Raw genomic sequence first — 20,637 nt, forward strand, 5'->3', positions numbered from 1 at the left:
AGTCTTAGCCATAGCAATAAGGCAAGAGACACACATAAAAGGGATACAAATTGGAAAGGAAGAAATCAAGTTATCATTATTTGCAGATGACATGATTCTATACATAAAGGACCCTAAAGACTCTACTAGCAAGCTGTTAGAGCTGATCAAAACCTACAGCAATGTAGCAGGATACAAAATAAATACACAGAAATCAGTAGCCTTCATATGTGCTAACAACAAACACACAGAGGATGAAATCAGAGAATCACTCCCATTCACAATTGCATCAAAAAAAATTAAGTACCTTGGAATAAACCTAACCAAGGAAGTAAAGAATCTATACAATGAGAACTTTAAAACACTTAAGCGAGAAATTGCAGAAGACACTAGAAAGTGGAGAAACATCCCTTGTTCCTGGATTGGAAGAATCAATATTGTGAAAATGGCAATCTTACCTAAAGCAATCCACACATTTAATGCAATCCCTATCAAAATTCCAAAGGCTTTCTTCATGGAAATAGAAAAAACAATCCAAAAATTCATTTGGAATCACAAAAAACCTCGAATATCTAAAATAATACTGAGCAACAAAAAAGAGGCTGGTGGTATCACCATACCTGATTTTACCCTATACTACAGAGCCATAGTAACAAAAACAGCATGGTACTGGCACAAAAACAGACATGTAGATCAGTGGAACAGAATAGAGGACCCAGGTGTGAGCCCAAGTAGCTATAGCCACCTGATATTCAATAAAAATGCCAAAAATACTCATTGGAGAAGAGACAGCCTCTTCAGCAAATGGTGTTTTGAAAACTGGATATATATCTGCAGAAGGATGAAAATAGATTCTTCTCTCTCGCCATGCACAAGAATTAAGTCCAAATGGATTAAAGACCTTAACATCAGACCGGAAACTCTGAAACTGCTAGAGGAAAAAGTAGGGGAAACCCTTCAACATATTGGTCTTGGCAAAGACTTTCTGAATACAACCCCAATAGCTCAGGCAATAAAACCACAGATTAACCACTGGGACCTAATGAAATTACAAAGATTTTGCACTGCAAAGGACACAGTGAAAAAAGCAAAGAGGCAACCTACAGAATGGGAAAAAATCTTCGCCAGCTATATATCTGATAGAGGATTAATATCTAGGATATACAAAGAACTCAAAAAGTTAAATAATAAGGAATCAAACAAGCCAATCAAAAAATGGGCTATGGAGCTAAATAGAGAGTTCTCAAAGGAAGAAATACAAATGGCATATAAGCATCTAAAAAAATGTTCTACGTCACTAGTCATCAGGGAAATGCAGATTAAAACTATATTGAGATTCCATCTCACTCCTGTCAGATTGGCCACCATCATGAAAACAAATGATCATAAATGTTGGCGGGGATGTGGAAAAAAAGGAACCCTTCTGCACTGCTGGTGGGAATGCAATCTGGTCCAGCCATTGTGGAAAACAGTGTGGAGGTTCCTAAAACAGCTAGAGACTGATCTACCATATGACCCAGCTATAGCACTCCTAGGCTTATATCCAAAGGACTCATCTCATTTCCTTAGAAGTACGTGCTCAACCATGTTTATTGCTGCTCAATTTATAATAGCTGGGAAATGGAACCAGCCAATATGTCCCTCAATTGATGAGTGGATATGAAGATGTTGCACATTTATACAATGGAGTCCTACTTAGTAGAAAAGAAAAATGAAGTTATGAAATTTGCAGGAAAATGGATGAACCTGGAAAGGATTATACTAAGTGAGGTGACCAAGGCCCAGAAAGCCAAATGTCACATGTTCTCTCTCATATGGGAATCCCAGCTACAAATGATTGGACTTCTTGTGAGTAGGAAGAAAACTCAGTTGCAGAGGCCAGTAAGCTAGAAAGGAGATACAAAGGGAATAGAAAGAGAGGGAGGGAAGACTTAATAGGATGGTATTGTATATATGTAAGTAAGAACAGATTAATGGGTGTGAAAAGGCCTAAGTAAGGTCAGTGGAAGAGACTGAGTAAAGGAAAGGTGGAGGCAAGGCTAATCAAAATCTAAGAGGATATAAATAAGTCATATGGTAACCTACTTTTTTTGGACAATGGAACACTGAGGAGCCATAGATTGTTACTAGAAAATTTTCAGTGCCAGGGATGGGATACCTTCCAGTGAGTTGTTGGTCAGGGAGGTCTCTGATGCCCCCAAAACGTTACAGGCCATTGCTGAGGCCCTTGGCTTTCCACCAGGAATAGATGGTAAGACCCAATTGCTGAAGAGTTCACATACGTGGGCTGCAAAATCACTGAGAAATCCTGCTGTAGCTGAGTTGAAAACCTCCTCAATGTAGATCAGATGACAGAAAGCTGGAAAAAGCCATGCTACATGCAGTTCAATAGGAAAGAGAGACATCACCAGTGAAGATACTCAACAGTGTACACTGCAAGCCTTATATTTGGCCAGCCAGCAAAATGAGCCAACAGGTGTAACAATGGCATGTCTGTTATGGGTAAAACCAACTACCCTCTAATTTGACTAGAGGCCCACTCCATGGGAGGGAGCATATTCCTGATACTGAAAACTTAAAACAGGGGTAGCCATGAGCCCTAGGGGTGTAACGTCTACTGGTATCTGGCTAAATGTATATACTATGCTCATCACTGCCTAGTAAGGACTTCTCTTAATGTTCATACCCATATATTAATGCTACTCTCACTTTTGGTTAGAGAACCTTCTCTTTTCAGATGGCAGTGACCTTGGGATGACTCAGAAGGCACCATGGTGCTGAGAAGAAATGACAGAGAAATGCTCAGCACTGCAATATCTCTATCACACCTTCCAAGGCTCAGGGTCCATTGTCGAAGAGGTGACAGAAAGAATGGAAAAGCCAAAAGAAGGGTAGGACTCCTTACAACCTGCTCCTCCAGACATAAAATGGCTTGGATATCCATGACCTCAAAGTGTCTGATACTACCTACACAAGACCATCACAATTGAAGGAAAGAATGACATCAAAACAAAAGACTGATTGAGAGGGGGCGGGGATATGATGGAGAGTAGAGCTGCCAAGGAGAAGGTGGGGGAAGGGAAGGAAGTACCATGAGATATTCTTTACAATCATGGAAGTTGTCAATAAAAAAAAAAAAAAAAAAAAAAAAAAAAAAACAATTGAAAGTTAGCTGGGGGTGGTGGCTCACACCTTTAATCCAGCACTTGGGAGGCAGAGGTAAAGGATTGCGAGTTTAAGGCCATCTTAAGACTTTGTAGTGAATATCAATCTGGTCAGCATGGACTACAGTGAGACCCTACTTGAAAAACAAACAAAAAAAGAAAGAAAAATAATACTTGAAATTTATATGCATTTTTACATGGAAAACCTAAAGAAAATCCCTAAAACCTAGATTCTACTTCTTCAAAGGAACCAGTCCCATATTGCCTCCATAAATGAAGTTAAATATGGGACCAGGATATGAGGCTGCCATGTGGTACCACTGTGAATTAAGGATGGTTTAGACAAACAATCATCATATCTATCCTAATCATAACCTAATGTTCCCTGTTTTCTTTAGACAGGATCTCAAATAGCTTGAGCTAGCCTTACATTTACTATGTAGCTGAAGGCGACCTTGAACTTCTGATCCTCTCTCTCCACTTTGTAAATCCAGGGATTACAGATGTGCACCCCCTCATTTGGTTTATGTGGTGCTGGACATTGAACTCAGGGCTTCATGTATGCGAAGCAAGCACTCTGCCACCTGAGCTACATCTCCAGTGTTGCCACTGTCTACTTCAATATGATTTTCAAAATGGATACTAATAACTTATGGAGTTGGCATTACAGTTTCTATCTTGTTCTACCAACAGTAAGAACAGGCAATAAGTTCACAATTGATTTTGAGCTCTAAAATGCAAGGGGAGAAAAAAACAAGGCACCAAATAAGTATCCTTCTTCTAAGACTTTATTATACGCATATATATGTTTGTGTGTAAAATGTGTACACTTACTAAGAGGAACAATTTGAGATGCATACTTTTGTACCTATTTATTGGACATGGCATTGGAACTTTGTTGTCGGGGTGGGGGTTGGGATCAAACTCAAAATCCTGCACATGTGGGGCAGGTGTTTTACCAACTGAGTTACATCCTAGCTCTGGTGTGAGGACTTTTATTAAAAAAAACTAAATACTCCTTTTGTAAACACGTTACAATTAAGGTCAACCTTTTGGGATGGAGCAATGGCTCAGCAGTTAAGATACTTGATTGCCAAGCCTGATGGCCTGGGTTCATTTCCCAGTAGCCATAGTAACTTAGATGCACAAAATAGTGCATGTATCTAAAGTAAAGTTTATTTGCAGTGGCAAGAGGCCCTGGCACACCCATATTCATTCTCTCTCCCTCTCCTCTTTTCTTGAGAATAAATATATAAAAATAAAACAAGTCAACCTTTGCATTGCTTTCAGATGTGCGCCCTCAAATATTACTTGAGAGGAAAAGTGAACTTCACTAAGGTCATTTCTAAAGTTTGAATATTCCAGGTTAGATGTGGTGGTGCATTTGGGTAACCCCAGCACTTGAGAGACAGAGGCAGGAGGATCAGGAGTTCAAGGTCATCCTCATCAACTTAGTGAGTTTGAGGCCAGCCTAGGCTATGTGAGACCACACCAGTACCTCACACCCCCCAAAAAGATAATTCTAACTCTCTACTTTGAATTTTTAGATCAATAAAATTATACCTAGCAAATAAGTTTATAGGAAAATTTAGCAATGCCATGGATTTTTAAATTATTGATTTATTTATTTGAGGGAGGGACAGACAGAGAGAGAGAGCGAGCATGGGTATGCCAAGGCCTCTAGCCACTGCAAACAAACTCCAGACACATGCGCCACCATTTGCTTATGTAGGTACTGAGGACTTGAACCTGGGTCCTTGGGATTCACAGGCAAGCACCTTAACCGCTAAGTCATCTCTCCAGCCCTGCCATGGATTTGAAGGAAAAAGAAAAGCTGTATTTGGGTGTGGTAGCTGCTCATGTCTTTTTAGTCTCAGTATTTGGGAGGTTGACTTAGGAGGATCACTGTGAGTTTGAGGCAACCTGGTTTATAGAGTGAGTTCAACTAGATCCTACCTAAAAAAATTAAAAGAAAGGAAAAAAAATAATCATATTAATTACTGAATTCAGAGGAGAGCAGTGTTCTCATCCATCAGGAATACCAAAACACAGCTAAAAATACCAACAGTAGAGTAAGACTGCAGGAGATACTCTAAGAACAGATGAGGAAATGTGATAGCACATTCCTCTGTTGCTTGCAAATAGACTTGTGCTCTGTTGGGCAAGGCTGGGTCTTCTGTTCAGCTGAGGAAGAATTTCCATCCTGTCTTTGTGGATGAGTACATAGGTCAAAGTTGAACTCAGAAGTATAGTAACCACAAAGGAATATTTCTCTGATGATTGCAGTAGCATATAAGGGAAAGATTTGAGATGAATCTATTGTTGATCAAGAGACTTCAGAAATTTATTTGTTTTATAAAAGTAGTTAGGGCCAGCATGGTGGTGTACACCTTTAATTCCAACACTTGAGAGGCAGAGGTAGGAGTATCTGGGAGTTGGAGGCCACCCTGAGATTACATAGTGAATTTCAGGTCACCCTGGGCTACAGTGAGACCCTATCTTGAAAAACTAAAAAATAAAATAAATAAAAAATAAAAAGCTGTTGTTATATTTTTACTTATTTGGTTAAGAAATATGAAACCTTGGGTGAGGGATATTGCTGGATGGCAGAGTGCTTGGTTAGCATTTGCAAGGCCCTAAACTCAATCCTTAGCACCATGAAAAAGGGAAGAGCTGGGCATGGTGGTGCATGCCTTTAATCCCAGAACATGGGAGGAGGTGGTAGGAGGATCACTGTGAGTTCAAGGACAGCCTGAGAGTACAGGATGAATTCCAGGTCAGCTTGGGGGTAGAGTGAGACACTACATCAAAAAAAGAGATAGACAGAGAGAGAGAAGAAAGATGAAATCTGGAGGCTGGAGAGATACCTCAGTGGTTAAAGACATTTGTTTGCAAACCCTGATGGCCCAGGTTTAATTCCCCAGTACCCATGTAAAGCCAGATGCACAAAGTGGTACATGTGTCTGGAGTTCATTTGCACTGCCAAGAGGCCCTGGTACTCCCATTATCTCTTCTCTCTCCCTCTCTTTCTCTGCTGCTTTCTCTCAATCAAGTATATATATTTTTTGATTTGGTATATATTGAGCCTGACATAGTGGCACATACCTGTATCTCAGCATGTAGGAGGTTGAGGCAAGGAGAGCACAAATTTGAGGATCACTTGAACTACATAGCAAGACCCTGTCTCAAAACACCAAAAACAAAAAGAAAAAGGTATATTTCGTTTTATACATTTCTCTATTAGCTTGTATATTTTTCATAAAAAAAACAGGGCTGGATGCTTGGGAGATGGCTCAGTGGATAATATGCTAGCTGTGCAAGTGTGAGGAACTTGAATTCAGACCCCCAGAACCCAAATAAAAGCAGGATTAACACACATCTATAATCCCAGAGGCAATGGGAGTCAAAGGCAAGAATATTGAAAGCTCATGGGTCAGCTAGCCTAGTGTATGAAGCAGCAAATAAGAGTCTCAAAAAATAAGGTAGAAGCAAAAACCAATACCCGACCCTGTGCTCTGATGTCACAGGTGTGCCTTCGCATGCATTTCCGTACTCACAACACATACATACCCACACATCATATACGTACAGCAGAATAAAACACAAACAAAGAAATCAGGACCAAACCTTCCATATTGTCCTATACATGTTTTTTCCGCTTAATAGTAAGTGGCGAACATTCTCTGCTACTATTGTGTTTCACAGTACAGGGGTGCCTTGATTTGTTGAACAGTATTCATTACATTTGTGTTTACATGGCCTTGTGCACATATATGTTAGTATCCTTTTGTTTGTTTTTAGACAGGGTCTTAGTATCTAGGCTGACCTGGAACTCACTATGTAACTGAGGGTGACCTTGAACTTCTTTGAATTAATTTTAATTAGCACATGTGTGGTATACAGAATAATGGGTTTCATTATGACATTCATACATGTATATAATGTGCTTTGATCATGAACTTTTGATCTCCTGCCTCCACCTCCCAAGTACTGGGATTACAAGAACACACCACCACATCCAGTTTATGGTACTGAGGATCCAAGCTAGGCCTTTGTGCAGACTAGCCAAGCATTCAGCAGTAGACTACTTGTGTGGCACAGGTTTGGTATCCAGAACCACACACAGTCATCACAATCATAAATGATAAACACAATGTGTAGGCCTAACAGTTTCCACAGTTAGTTCCAGATTAAGCAGGCCAATCCATGTAGAGACATGTCACTGTCATTTGAAGGGAAGGAAGGAAAATGAATTTCTCTAAAAGAGAGAAAAAAATTAAATAGGTCAAAAAGTAAGTTGTACACACACACACACACACACACACACACACACACACACACACGTTCAAGAATGGAAGGTGGAAGGAGGCCGGGGGTGGTGGCGCACGCCTTTAATCCCAGCACTTGGGAGGCAGGGGTAGGAGGATCACTGTGAGTTTGAGGCCTCCCTGAGGCTACATAGTGAATTCTAGGACAGCCTGGGCTAGAGTGAGACCCTATCTTGAAAAACCAAACCAAAAAAAAAAAAAAAAAAAAGAAAGAAAGAAAGAAAAGAATGGAAGGAAACTAGCTTGGGGGAGACGGGGTGGTGCCGGGACCACAGGAAAGGACAGTGAGGGAATGGGGCAAGGGAGGAAGTATAATGACATATATGTCTGAAAATGCAATAATAAAAACCATTACTTTGTATGTGAACCTAAAACTTCACTGGCAAGAATGAAAAGAGTAAAAAAAAAAAAAAAGTCAGTTGTTCCCTGCTGCATGTAATAAAGCAAAGATTAAAAAAAAACAGTATTTCACTTAGTAGCAGAGGCCAGTAAGATAAAAAGGAGACATAAAGGGTAGAGAAAGGAAGGGAGGAGGATACTTAATAGGTTGATATTGTATATATGTATGTATATATGTAATTACAATGATTGTAATGGGGAGGTAATATGATGGAGAATGGAATTTCAAATGGGAAAGTATGGGGGTGGGGAGGGAGGGAATTACCACGGGATATATTTTATAATCATGGAAAATGTTAATAAAAATTAAAAAAAAAAAACAGTATTTCATCCCAAGAGACTGGCTTTACGAAATCTAGCATTTGGCAAAGCCTCAGTAACTGATGATAGGAAATGCCCTGATGAAGCCTTCCCTGCTAATGTCGTGTTTCTGGCTAAGTTCTAAGTATTCAGATCCTGTGCTAATGCTAACCAAACTTTCAGTTAGCCCTAAGGGGAAAGAAAAGATTATGACAGCACAGTGGAAAATCTACCAGAGAAGGTGACTTTGATTGATGTGCCCTGCTGGCTCCAGATCTGTTCTTCCATTTAGATTTACAGGTCTGTTGAGTGACACTTTGGAAGCCTCCTGCAGTTCAGACACTACAGAGCGACCTCTGCATGTCATAGAGGTTAATTTCTTTCTTACATTAGTTTTGTTGAGTATCTTCTTTTCTAATAGCTCTCTTTAGGTTACAAAATCCTTGCATAGCTTTAAAGTCTTTAAAGTTTCCATTTTTATTCCTTTCCTGTGTTGTTTATTTTTATGTGTGTGTATGGGGGCTGCTCATAAGTGTGTATGCGTGTGAGTGCACATGTGTACACGTGTGTGGAGGACAGAGGCTAACTTTGGGTATAGTCCCTTAGAAACACTTCCACCTTTTCCCTGTTTTGGAATATGTTCATATGGGGGGGATATAGTGTGCAGAGGCATGTGCCCTGTGCACATACATCTGCAGGCCAGAGGAGGCTGCTAGATGTCCTGCTCTGTGGCTCTTTTGCCTTATTTCCTTGAGACTGAGACTCTCACTCAATCCAGAGCTTGTGGGGTTTGTTTTTAGCTAGATTGGCTGGCCAGCAAACCCCAGCAATCCTCCTGGCTCTGCCCCCACCCCAGTGCTGGGGTTACAGGCATGCACAGCCACACCTGGCTTTTTAAACTTGTGGCCCAGAGATCAAATTCAGGCCCTCATGCCTACACAGCAAACACTTTTCCAACTGACTTATCTCTCCGGTTTCTTCATTCTTTGTTTTTTTTGTTGTTGTTTTGTTGTTGTTTGTTTGTTTTGTTTTTCTTGGTAGGTTCTCTCTCTAGCTTAGGCTGACCTGGAATTCACTATGTAGTCTCAAGTGGCCTTGAACTCACAGTGATCCTCCTACCTCTGCCTCCCAAATGCTGGGATTAAAGGTGTGTGCCACCACACTCAGCTTCTTTATTCATTTTTTATTAGCATATATTAATTATACAAAAGAATGGATTTCTTTTATATATATGTATATATACATACACACACATATATATATATATATTGGTTTTTCTTGGTAGGGTCTCACTCTAGCCCAGGCTGACCTGGAATTCACTATGTAGTGTCAGGGTGGCCTCGAACTCACTGCAATACTCCTACCTCTGCCTCCCAAGTGCTGGGATTAAAGGCATGCACCACCATGCCCAGCTTTTTAAAAATACTTTTAAAAGATTTTATTTTTATTTATCTATTAAAGAGAGAGAGAGAGCATGGGCATACCAGGGTCTCTAGCCACTGCAAAACGAATTCCAGACACATGCACCACCTTGTGCACCTGGCTTACTGGGTATTGGGGAATCAAATCTGGGTCCTTAGGCTTCACAGGCAAACACCTTAACCACTAAGCCATCTCTCCAGCCCATATTTTTGTTTATTTATTTATTTGAAAGCAGATTGATGTTGGGCACTTCCAGGCACAGGCTGGAGCTTTCCATAGGCAGGCCTGAGCTGCCAGTCAAGGCTAAGGACCCAGGGGCTACAGGAGGCCACTCCTTCTCCAAGCCCAGCACACCTGAACTTAGGTTTTGCCCTGTGACCTTTGGCCAGTTGCCTAGGAAATTCCTTATATGGTATCAGCCAGCCACCTTTGCACAGCCCACCTCCCTGTACCCTACCATTGCTTACTTGCTGGAATGTATGTCCCCATATGCTGATTAGGCATCTGCAAACAACCTTGTACATCCAATCCCCTTAGGACCCTCAACTGCATTGATTAAAGGGAGCTGTTCACAGAGACTATCCCTGAGAGTGATTCTTTTGTGCTCACCACCATTGCCTGGAACTGTGGCCAACCCCCAAACACCCAGGGACCCACAGATTGAGAGACACATAGAGGGAGAAAAAGAGAGAGAATGGGCACACCAAAGCCTCTTGCCACTGCAAATAAACTCCAAATGTGTGGGCCACTTTGTGCATCTGGCTCTATGTTGAGTACTGGGGAAATAATTGCTTTGCAAGCAAGCACCTTTAACCACTGAGCCATCTCCATAGCCCCCAAACAATACACTTCATTGCAATGTTGTTATCCGTGAATAAAACATACTTTAATCATATCCATGGCCCCATTATCTTTCCTTTAGCTTTTCAAAGTTCCAATCAATGGTACTCTTAAGATTGGAAGAAGCCATGCCTAAATAACATCTGTGGGGAAATACCAAAGGCGATCATAGGCCTGGGGCTAAACAATTGCAGTTACCTGCTTTCTGCCATTCTCCACGTCTCTGAACAGACCTCAACTCCCCTCTCCTCTGCCAGAATCCACCACCCACAACTTGGAAGATCTATATCTGACCTTCATCTCCCTTTCTAACTATTTCCTGCCTTATTCTATTTATTTATTTGACAAAGAAAGAGGGAGAGAGAGGGGAGAGAAAGAGAAAGGGTGTGCCAAGGCCTCCAGCCACTGCAAAGGAACTCCAGACTCATGTACCATCTTGTGCATCTGGCTAAAGTGGGTCCTAGGGAATTGAACCTGGGTCCTTTGGCTTTGCAGGCAAGCACCTTAACTGCTAAACCATGCCCCCAGCCCCTGCCTTATTCTTTTCACACACCCATCTTCTAGTTTAACCAGACTTGGCAGCTCCCTGACACTCTGTGTTGAGTCTCTGCATCTTTTTACATGTGACCCACTGCTTCTAATGACTTAGCTCCCAGCATGGCTTTATTTTTGTTGTGAGTGTTTTTAATCTCTAGTCAGTCTTTCAAGATACACTTCAATGTTACCATGTATGGGAGAACTCCCCAGTGAAGGTTAATCACTTTGTGGCCTCCATCTATATTATGGAGGTGATTAAAGAGATTAGAATGCTCAATTTTCTTGGGCTTCTTCCTCACTAGACTGCAAACTTTTCCATTTCTATCCACAGGGTGTGTGTTGGTCTTCTTTTTGTCACATCAAAGTGTCAGGTATATATAGAGGCATAGTTACTGTGAAATGAATTGATTTAAATTCAATTAGCATGATAGTGGTGAGTTTGAAATGACTGGAAGATGATGATCAATGAAGACATTAGTGTCTACACAGTATTGTTTTGTCAAAAAACTATACTTAGCAAATCACACCAAATAGTAATGAATCAATCTCTGGGAAAATCTCATCTGACAGAGTGTTCTCAAGCTCCCAATTAATCTTCATTATAAAAATGAGATATAAGAAAGGTTTAATTGTTATTTTGTTAGATTTCTTTATGGCCTTCTGTACAGCAACCATAGATCTCCGAAGATTCTGAGACCTTTTGCAACATTTGAAAGCACAATCAATGAAAACACAAGACTCCCTATGAAATCAAATATGTCAGACTTTACTAGTACTTATCCGATTACATTTTTTAATTGACAACTTCCACAAATAAAGACAATATACCAGGATCATAATTCCCTCACCACTTTCCTCCCTCTAGTTACTTCTTTTTGAAAATTTTCTTTTCTATTCTTTTCTTTCTTTTTCTTTTTTTCAGAAGTAGGGTCTCGCTCTAGTTCAGGCTAACCTGGAATTCACTATGTAGTCTCAGGGTTGCCTCAAACTCATGGCAGTCCTCCAACCTCTGCCTCCTCTGCTGGGATTAAAGGTGTGTGCCATCAAGCCTGGCAAAAATGTTCTTTTTTATTGACAAATTTTATACATTTATATATTTTGATCAAAATCCTCTCATATTACCTGCTCTTACCAGTTACTCTCTTAAAGATACACTATCATCCTTCTGGTTTTCAAAATGTTCAGGTGATTTTGACTTGTTCAGCTTTTGTGAGTACTTAATGGGTCAGTATTTCCCCTTTACAAAGTAACAGCTACCTTGCATATACACTATGTTATCCTTGAATCTAAAGCCTTACATTCTTCAATGTCTGCAATTACAAATATAGCTTGGACATATGTGCATGTACATATCACTCACAGAAAGATCCTCTGAGATATCTAATGCAAAATTTCCTAAAGTTTATAGTTTTCTTTTCCCTTTGCTGGGAAACACAGGGTACGGAACCCAGGATCCTGCACATGCTAGAAAGGTACTTTACCTCTGAGTTCTATTCCCAGTCCCCTAGCTCATGGTGCGATTGAAAAGAGTACCTTCATTCTGTGACTCCTGTGCGTTAGAAACCCAATTCGCAGGCCTGAATGTGTTCTTCAGAGGGTGTGTGTGTTCCCAGCCTAAAGCAATGTTGTTAAAATAGCATAGCCCAAAACATGCAACTTTTTAGAAATAGTTGTTCATATGTTGTCTCCAGTAAGTTATTTATATAGAGTTATTTATGGGAAAAATGTTAGCTATGTGTAATTAGGTTTAAATCTTAGAGGTTGGTTTAAGAAAGAAAATGACATGACATAAAAAATATTGATATGCATGGGTAAGTTAGAAAAATACCTTTGTCTAAACCTATCAAACTACAGCTTTAAAAGTTTATATTTAAATATATATATTTATGTTAGTTTTATTTATACTTAACTATGTATAACTGTATTTTTAAAAATTCATCATCCCACACAATAAAATAGTAATGGTCTGTTCATGGCTGTGGCATATTGGATTGTTAAATACTTCCAGAAAGGAATTAGTACATGAGTATGAACATATTTTGAGTTCCAGATGCATTCTTCTTTTTTTTTTTTTTTTTTGGTTTTTCGAGGTAGGGTCTCACTCTGGTCCAGGCTGACCTGGAATTAACTCTGTCATCTCAGGGTGGCCTTGAACTCATGGTAATCCTCCTACCTCTGCCTCCCGAGTGCTGTGATTAAAGGCGTGCGCCACCACGCCCGGCCAGATGCATTCTTCTTAAAGGATGGTACCACCTTATCATATTATTAGTAACACATGAAAAATGCATTAAAACATGTCTTTGCTGGGCGTAGTGGCGCATGCCTTTAATCCCAGCACTTAAGAGGCAGAATTACGAATATTGCGGTGCGTTCAAGACCACCCTGAGACTACATTAGTGAGTTCCAGGTCAGCCTGGGCTAGAGTGAAACCCTACCCTGAAAAAACAAAAAATAAAATAAAAGCATGTCTTTGCCAGGAACAGTGCTACTTTGATAACATTATTAAGTATTAAAAGAGAACAAAGCAGGGCTGGAGAGATGGCTTAGTGATTAAGCGCTTGCATGTGAAGCCTAAGGACCTTTGTTTGAGGCTTGATTCCTCAGGACCCACGTTAGCCAGATGCACAAGGTGGCGCATGCATCTGGAGTTTGTTTGCAGTGGCTGGAGGCTCTGGAGCGCCCATTCTCTCTGTATCTATCTGCCTCTTCCCGTCTGTCTGTCTGTTGCTCTCAAATAAATAAATAAAAATAAATGAAAAAAATTTTAAAGAGAACAAAATAATAAATATTAAACTATAAACTGTTATAAACAAATGCTCAGTTGACTGCTATGGGAGTTTTCAGCTGCAGTCCAAGGATCGGGATCCTGGCAGAGTGCAGTGATCTTTATGAGCTGAAGAAATGGATCTGAGAGTCCAGGGCAAGTGAGACGGCAATGGTTGACAGGAAGAGCACTGGAAAAAAGGGCACCCCAGTTTCTAATTTAGTGTATATGATATATACATCCGATACATATGATGGGGCTACAGAGATGTCCCAGTTTGTAAAATGCTTGCCACTCAAGTATGAGGACATGAGTTTGGAGCACTCAGGTAGAAGACTAAGCATGGTGGCGTATGCCTGTCATCCCATCACCGAAGAAGCAGGGAAGTGGAAACAGGCGGATCACTGGCCAGCTCATCCAGCAGAAGCGGTATGTTGTGGGTTGAGAGAGACCCTATCTGAATCATAAAATGGAAAGAAACTGAGGTAGACATTCAAAATTGATCTCTGGCCTCCATACACATGTATAAATGCATCCCCAACATGTGTACACACTCACATGTACACACACAAAGAGGCATAGCTTTCATGGGTCTGTATTTAACTCTGAATATACAGATCATAGATAAAACAATTATTTATTTCCTTGCCTGCTAATTCCTACAGCTATGTCTGTTTGGTACAGGCCTATTTCAATTATGTTTATTCTTATTATGTATACATGCATCTTCTTGCTTGCATGGCTTGTAATTTTTTGTTATATGCTAGACATTGTGAAATTGACCTTGTTGGGTGATGGCTATTCTTGTATATACTATAGACAAATTTAGGAGTTCAGTTTGAGATTCTGATGGGAGAATGCAGCTATGCATATATCTTCGATGAAGTAATGGTCTAGAATTGAGATAGCTTGTCCTCTTCCCCAAAGCACATAGCTTCAGGAGGAATGCCCATGAGTGATGAGGGAGGAAGGGGACATCCTCCTAGCCATTAAGCTCAGCCCAATCAACCCTGGTGACAAATGTCACAGCCACATTATACCCTTCCTATTTTCTCAAAAACTACTTATGACAGAGAGAGAGAGAAAAGAGAGAATGGGAATGAGGTGCCAGGGCTTCCTGCTGCTGCAGGAATCCTACACACATGCTCCACTTTGTGTGCCTGGCTTTACATGGGCACTGGGGAATCAAACCTTGGCAGTCAGCCTTTGCAAGCTAGTGCCTTTAACCTCTGAGCCATCTCTCCATCCTGTATGGATATTCCTAAATTTTATCCTGATATGTGATTAGAATACATGGTGATGGTTTTACCTTTAGGGGTTGCTTTTCCTTTTTAAAAATATTTTTATTTTTATTTATTTATTTGAGAGAGAGGTGTAGAAACAGACAGGTACAGAGCCAGGGCCTCTAGCCACTGCAAAGGAACTTGAGATGTATGTACACCCTTGTGTATCTGGCTTACACGGGTCCTGGGGAGTTGAAATTAGGTCCTTTGGCTTTGCAGGCAAGCATCTTAACTAAGCCATGTCTCCTGCCCAGCTTTTCTTTTTTAATTGATTTGTTCATTTTAGAGAGATATAAAGAAGCAGAGAGAGTGAGTATGGGCGCGCCAAGGCCTCCTGTAACTGCATAGGAACTTCAGACACATGTGTCACTTTGTGCATCTGGCTTTACATTGGTACTGTGAAATCAAATCCAGGTCATCAGGCTTTGCAAGCACCTTTGACTGCCATCTTTTCAGCCCCAGGAGTTGTTTTTCTCCAAGCAGGGGAGGGGGCACTTGCTTTCAGGGTGTGTCGAAAGTACAGCAGCATTCAGCTCACACCGTCTTCCGTACTTCTGAGGAGAGAGAACCCTCAGGTTTGTGCTCACTTGTGGGAACAGACTATGTACCCAAGAATCCTTTCAGTTAGTTCATTCCTCAACTGTCCCAAAAAATGGCCTGAGCAGCACAAGCTGAATACTCAAGGTCCTGGAATGTTTGGGGCAATATGTCTCTGGGATGCCCTTCTTTCCAGTGCTCTTCCTGCCATTCCTTCAGCCCAGAAAGGCCACTGCCCTCTGCCAGGATCCCGATCCTTGGACTGCAACTGGAAACTCCTACAGCAGTCTGAGCATTTGTGGGGCTCACCTCATGTACGTCATGTCCCTGGGATAACTGAAGACTTAGCTGCCTGATGGATATTGTCTTAAAAGCTCTTATTTATATATCTTATCCATTTTGGTTGTATCCAGTGGGTGTACAAATGCCATGTTTGAGATTCCATCTCAGTCAAAAGGGTAATCTCCTCAGGTATTATGGAATCCATGGATGAGGAAATGAGTACCTATTTTTAAATCTTTTTATTCCACCAGCCACTGACCTCAACATTAATTAGTGACTATTTTCTCTCGTGATTGTTTTTGATATTTCTACTATATTAAATGTTCTCATATCCTGGAGTCTATTTCTGGGTTAACTACTTGATACTGGGGATCTATTTGTTTTTGTCTGGAGCTCTAATGTTTTAATTGCAGCTGCTTGTCTTTTTTATTTTATTTTATTTTATTTTATTTTATTTTATTTTATTTTATTTTATTTTATTTTATTTTATTTTATTTTTGAGGTTAGGGTCTCACTCTAGCCCCGGCTGGCCTGGAATTCACCATGTAGTCTCAGGGTGGCCTTGAACTCATGGTGATCCTCCTACCTCTGCCTCCCGAGTGCTGGGATTAAAGGCATGCGCCACCACACCCAACTTTGTCATTTATTTTTAATATGTGGTGATACTGACTAACCCTGTTATATTTTTCATTAAATATTCTCCTGTATTTTAGTATACTTGTTCCTTATATATGCATTGGGATCATTTTGTGAAGTTAAAAAAATTGGGGGTCTAGAAAAATGGCTCCGTGGATAAATCAGTTTTCCTACAAGTCTGAAGTCTTGAGTTAAGACCCCCAAGACCCACATAAATGTCAGGTGGACCTGAAGGCTACCTGCAATGCCAGCACTCGTGACAGTAAGTCAAAGTATCTCAAGAGCAATCTGGCTAGCTAGACTACCTGAATCAGTGAGCTCTCGGTTCAACTAAGAGCCCTACCTCAGTAAATTAAGTACAGTGACCAAGAAAGACACTCATAGTTAACCTCTGGCCTCAACACACAAGCTCATACACATGCATGTATGACCACACACGTGTGTTCACATGCACACACATACACACACATGAAAAAGAAAAATTCTTAGGGCTGGAAATAGAGCTTAGTGGTAGTGTTTGCCTAACATGTGTGAGGTCCTAGGTTCAATTCCCAGCACTAAAAACAAAACAGAACAAAAAGATTGGATTCTTCTTAAAACAGAATTAGATATGTAAAATAACTTGTGGATAGCAAATAGATATTTTGCATACTTACTTCCCTACTTAGAATCATTGCCTGCCTTCTCCATGAATTAAAATCTTTAATTTTCCATAAAGTTTTACTCTTCCTTATTCTAATCCATAAATAATACCCCTGATGACAAATATTCAAAAGAAACTAGCACTATATGAGGCTGGAGGAGATGAGAATGGGATTCACGCTACAATTTAATGCATTTATTAAGCAGATGACTTTGAATGGTTCCCATGAGATAAAATTTTCTAGTGTTTTTAAGTTGTGTTCTGTAGTTTCGTAAGTGACAACTGAACATTTGTTTTAGCACATGGTTACAACAGGGGGATGGATTAACAAATCAATATTTATATAATTATATATAATTTCAAATATAAAACATTGGAAAGCATCTGCTTTTTACCTCAGATACTACTGACTGCCACAGGAGGGTCTAGAAGATGCTTTATTACCTCCTGCCAGTCTCTAGAGGTACACCAGGTACAGGCATATCTTGCTCCTGGGGATTTCTGAACAAGCTTTCTTTTTCCTAAAAAAAAGAAAATAAAAAATAAAATAAAATAAAACCTTAACTGTTTAGCATAAAAGTAAAGTATCTTGAAAGTTGAGATTGATGCTTTGGCTTTTCTATTTAATTACTTTTCTTGGTATTGAGAAAGTCTCACAATAAATGACCAGAGCTATTAAAACTGATAATTTTTGAGACAATGACTACTGGAGAAACTAAAAACTCACCAAAGTGCTGAGAAGTGACAGTGGAGTGTTCAGCTCTAAGTGACCCCTCTGTATCACACCATCATGGCTCAGGGAACATTGTAGAAGAGGTGGTAGAAAGAATGTGAGAGCCAAAGGAAAGGGAGGACTGCTTTAGAGTTCTGTCTTCTAGACATTAAGTCGTTGTTGCATTCTTGACCTCACAGTGGCTGATGCTACCTACACAAGACATGCATAATATGAAGGCAAAAGAATGATGACAGCAAAATAGAAAAGGAGCTAATTGGAAAGAAAAAAGGATTCAGTGAAGGCAAATAGGGGAGGGGAACAAAAAATTTGACTTCTTAGAAGAAAAGTAACTTTTGGGCTGGGGATATAGGCTAGTTGGTAATGTATTTGCCTAGAATTCATGAAACCTTGAGTTCAATGCCCAGCACCACATAAATTGTCCATGGTGGCATATGCCTGTAATCCCAGAACTTGGAAGATGAAAACAGGATCAGAAGTTCAAGGTCATCTTTGGGTATGTATCAAGTTTGGGCCATCTTAGACTAGATGAGACCCTATCAAAAGAAGAAGGAGGAGGAGGAAGAACTTTTAAAAACAAATGGGTCGGGCATGGTGGTGTATGCCTTTAATCTCAGCACTTGGGAGGCAGAGGTAGGGGGATCACTATGAATTCAAAGCCAGCCTGGGAGTAGAGAGTGAGTTCCATGTCAGCCTGGGCTACAGTGAGACCCTACCTTAACCACCCTCCCAAAAAGACCAAGAGAAAATAGATTTAATATATTGATTTTTAAATTTATGTTTTCTAAAAACATTTAAACGTTACATACTTTGAAATCATTTTTATCATTATTGTTCATGGAAGACAATTAGATGACAATCTTTTTGGCAAGTTGGTTTTGGGGATCAAACCTAGACCTCCAGCATGCCAGGCAAATACTACCATTGTGCTATACTCCTGGTCCCCATAAAAAGTCTTGCTTAAATAACATGATGATTTTGCCGAGATGTAGGAAAAATTTTATAAGCTAAATATATAGGAAATGTATTAATTATATGCATCTGTTATTCATCCCAAATCATCATCTAATCAATAGGACTCCAAGACAGGTTCAATAATAATACAGTGGAATCACTTGTTAGATTTTACTGGTTCTCAATCTTTGTTTTATCAACGCATGATTATATGTCAATGTTGGAAGTTACAGCATATCCTATTTAAATGATACACACACAAATATGTGTGTGTGCATATATATATATATGTAAAATTAATTATGTGGACCTACAGTATTGAGTCTCCATTGTAAACCCAGGTTGGACCTTCATGAAACCAGTATTATAGTAAAAGGAGCAAGAAATGAACAGGTAAACAAACAAATCAGATCATTTTAGGTAGTGATAAGTGGTAAGAAGATATCATCTTGGCAGACTTGATAGACACCCACAGTCCTGTGGTTGGTGTGGAGTCAATGTCAAGATCAATCCTACCCAGGGAGGTCACTTTTGCCAAAGCTGCTAATTCAGGTCCCAGAATCATGACCCTCCTCACCAGAGTTGTTCTACAACTCAAAGAAATGACACTCTAATCAACCCATCAGCATGATTTCTATTTCTTCTATCAGAGTACTTATCATATGCCTGATGGTTTCTACCTCATGTATTGCCTGTCTCTTCTTGTGGAAGGCAAGATACAGGGGCAAGGAACACGGTCTGTTGTTGATACCATATCCCTGGCTAGCATAAGGTTCACATGGGTTGAATGAAGAAATCTGTACTCTGCACTAACAGCAGGAGGGGGCAGAATACCATTAAAAATGACTCATTCATCCAAATAACTTTTACAATTCTGTTCTTTGCCAAGGACAGTGAGTGAAATGAGTAAAATTTATCACTCTGCCCATGAGAGTTGAAATAAAATGTTCAATGCTTGTTCTTGCATTAATAAATATGTATCAGGCTAGAGAGGTAGCTTAGTGGTTAAGGCGCTTACCTGCAAAGTCTAAGGACCCAGGTTCAATTCTCTATTACCCATGTAAGACAGATGTTCATGCACCTGGAGTTCATTTGCAGTGGATAGAGGCCCTGATGTGCCCATTCTCACTCCTAGAATAAATAAGTTTTTAAAAAGAAATATGTATTAATTACAGCTGCATTTATGGATGCAATGAATACAAGCAAATATCTTTAACATATATTTTTAGATTTTGTTATCTATGCCTTGTTTATTTATTTATTTATTTATTTATATTACAAACATAGTTAGTATGGATACATCATGCATTGGTATTATCCTTTCCCTCGTCCCTGCCCCCATTTTGCTGGGGCCTCTCTTTAGTGGAGTTGTATGTATTCCCCATGGAGGTGTGGGTTATGTGTTGTGAGAACATCAGGTCAGTTATTGGGGGAAGGCAATGCCTCTGGGCATGATGTCCCAACCTGTGGCTCTTACAGTCTTTCTGCCCCTCTTCCACAAAATTCCTTCAGCCGTGGTGGGTGTCTTTTAAGTCTACTTCAATGATGAGCTCTTAGGAGCCTCTGGATCTCTGATTTGGTAGGTGTTGAGTATCCTCATTCTGCTTTCTTCATCCTGGCACTGATTATCAGGTTTACCAAGGAAGTCGCACTCTTGCTCATCTCCCCAGTTCCTCTGAGGTTTCAGATGTGGCTTGGCTGAAGTGCAAGGGGTAGTTTATCTTCTCTCGTTTCACTACATTCTGAAAAAAAGGATCAGATTCTACAACAGAGAGTGAAGTCAGCATAGGTTAAATGGGTTATGCATTATTGATTTAGGAAGAATTTGATGGATAT

This window comes from Jaculus jaculus, chromosome 6, assembly GCF_020740685.1.
Source record: "Jaculus jaculus isolate mJacJac1 chromosome 6, mJacJac1.mat.Y.cur, whole genome shotgun sequence".
NCBI lineage: Eukaryota > Metazoa > Chordata > Mammalia > Rodentia > Dipodidae > Jaculus > Jaculus jaculus.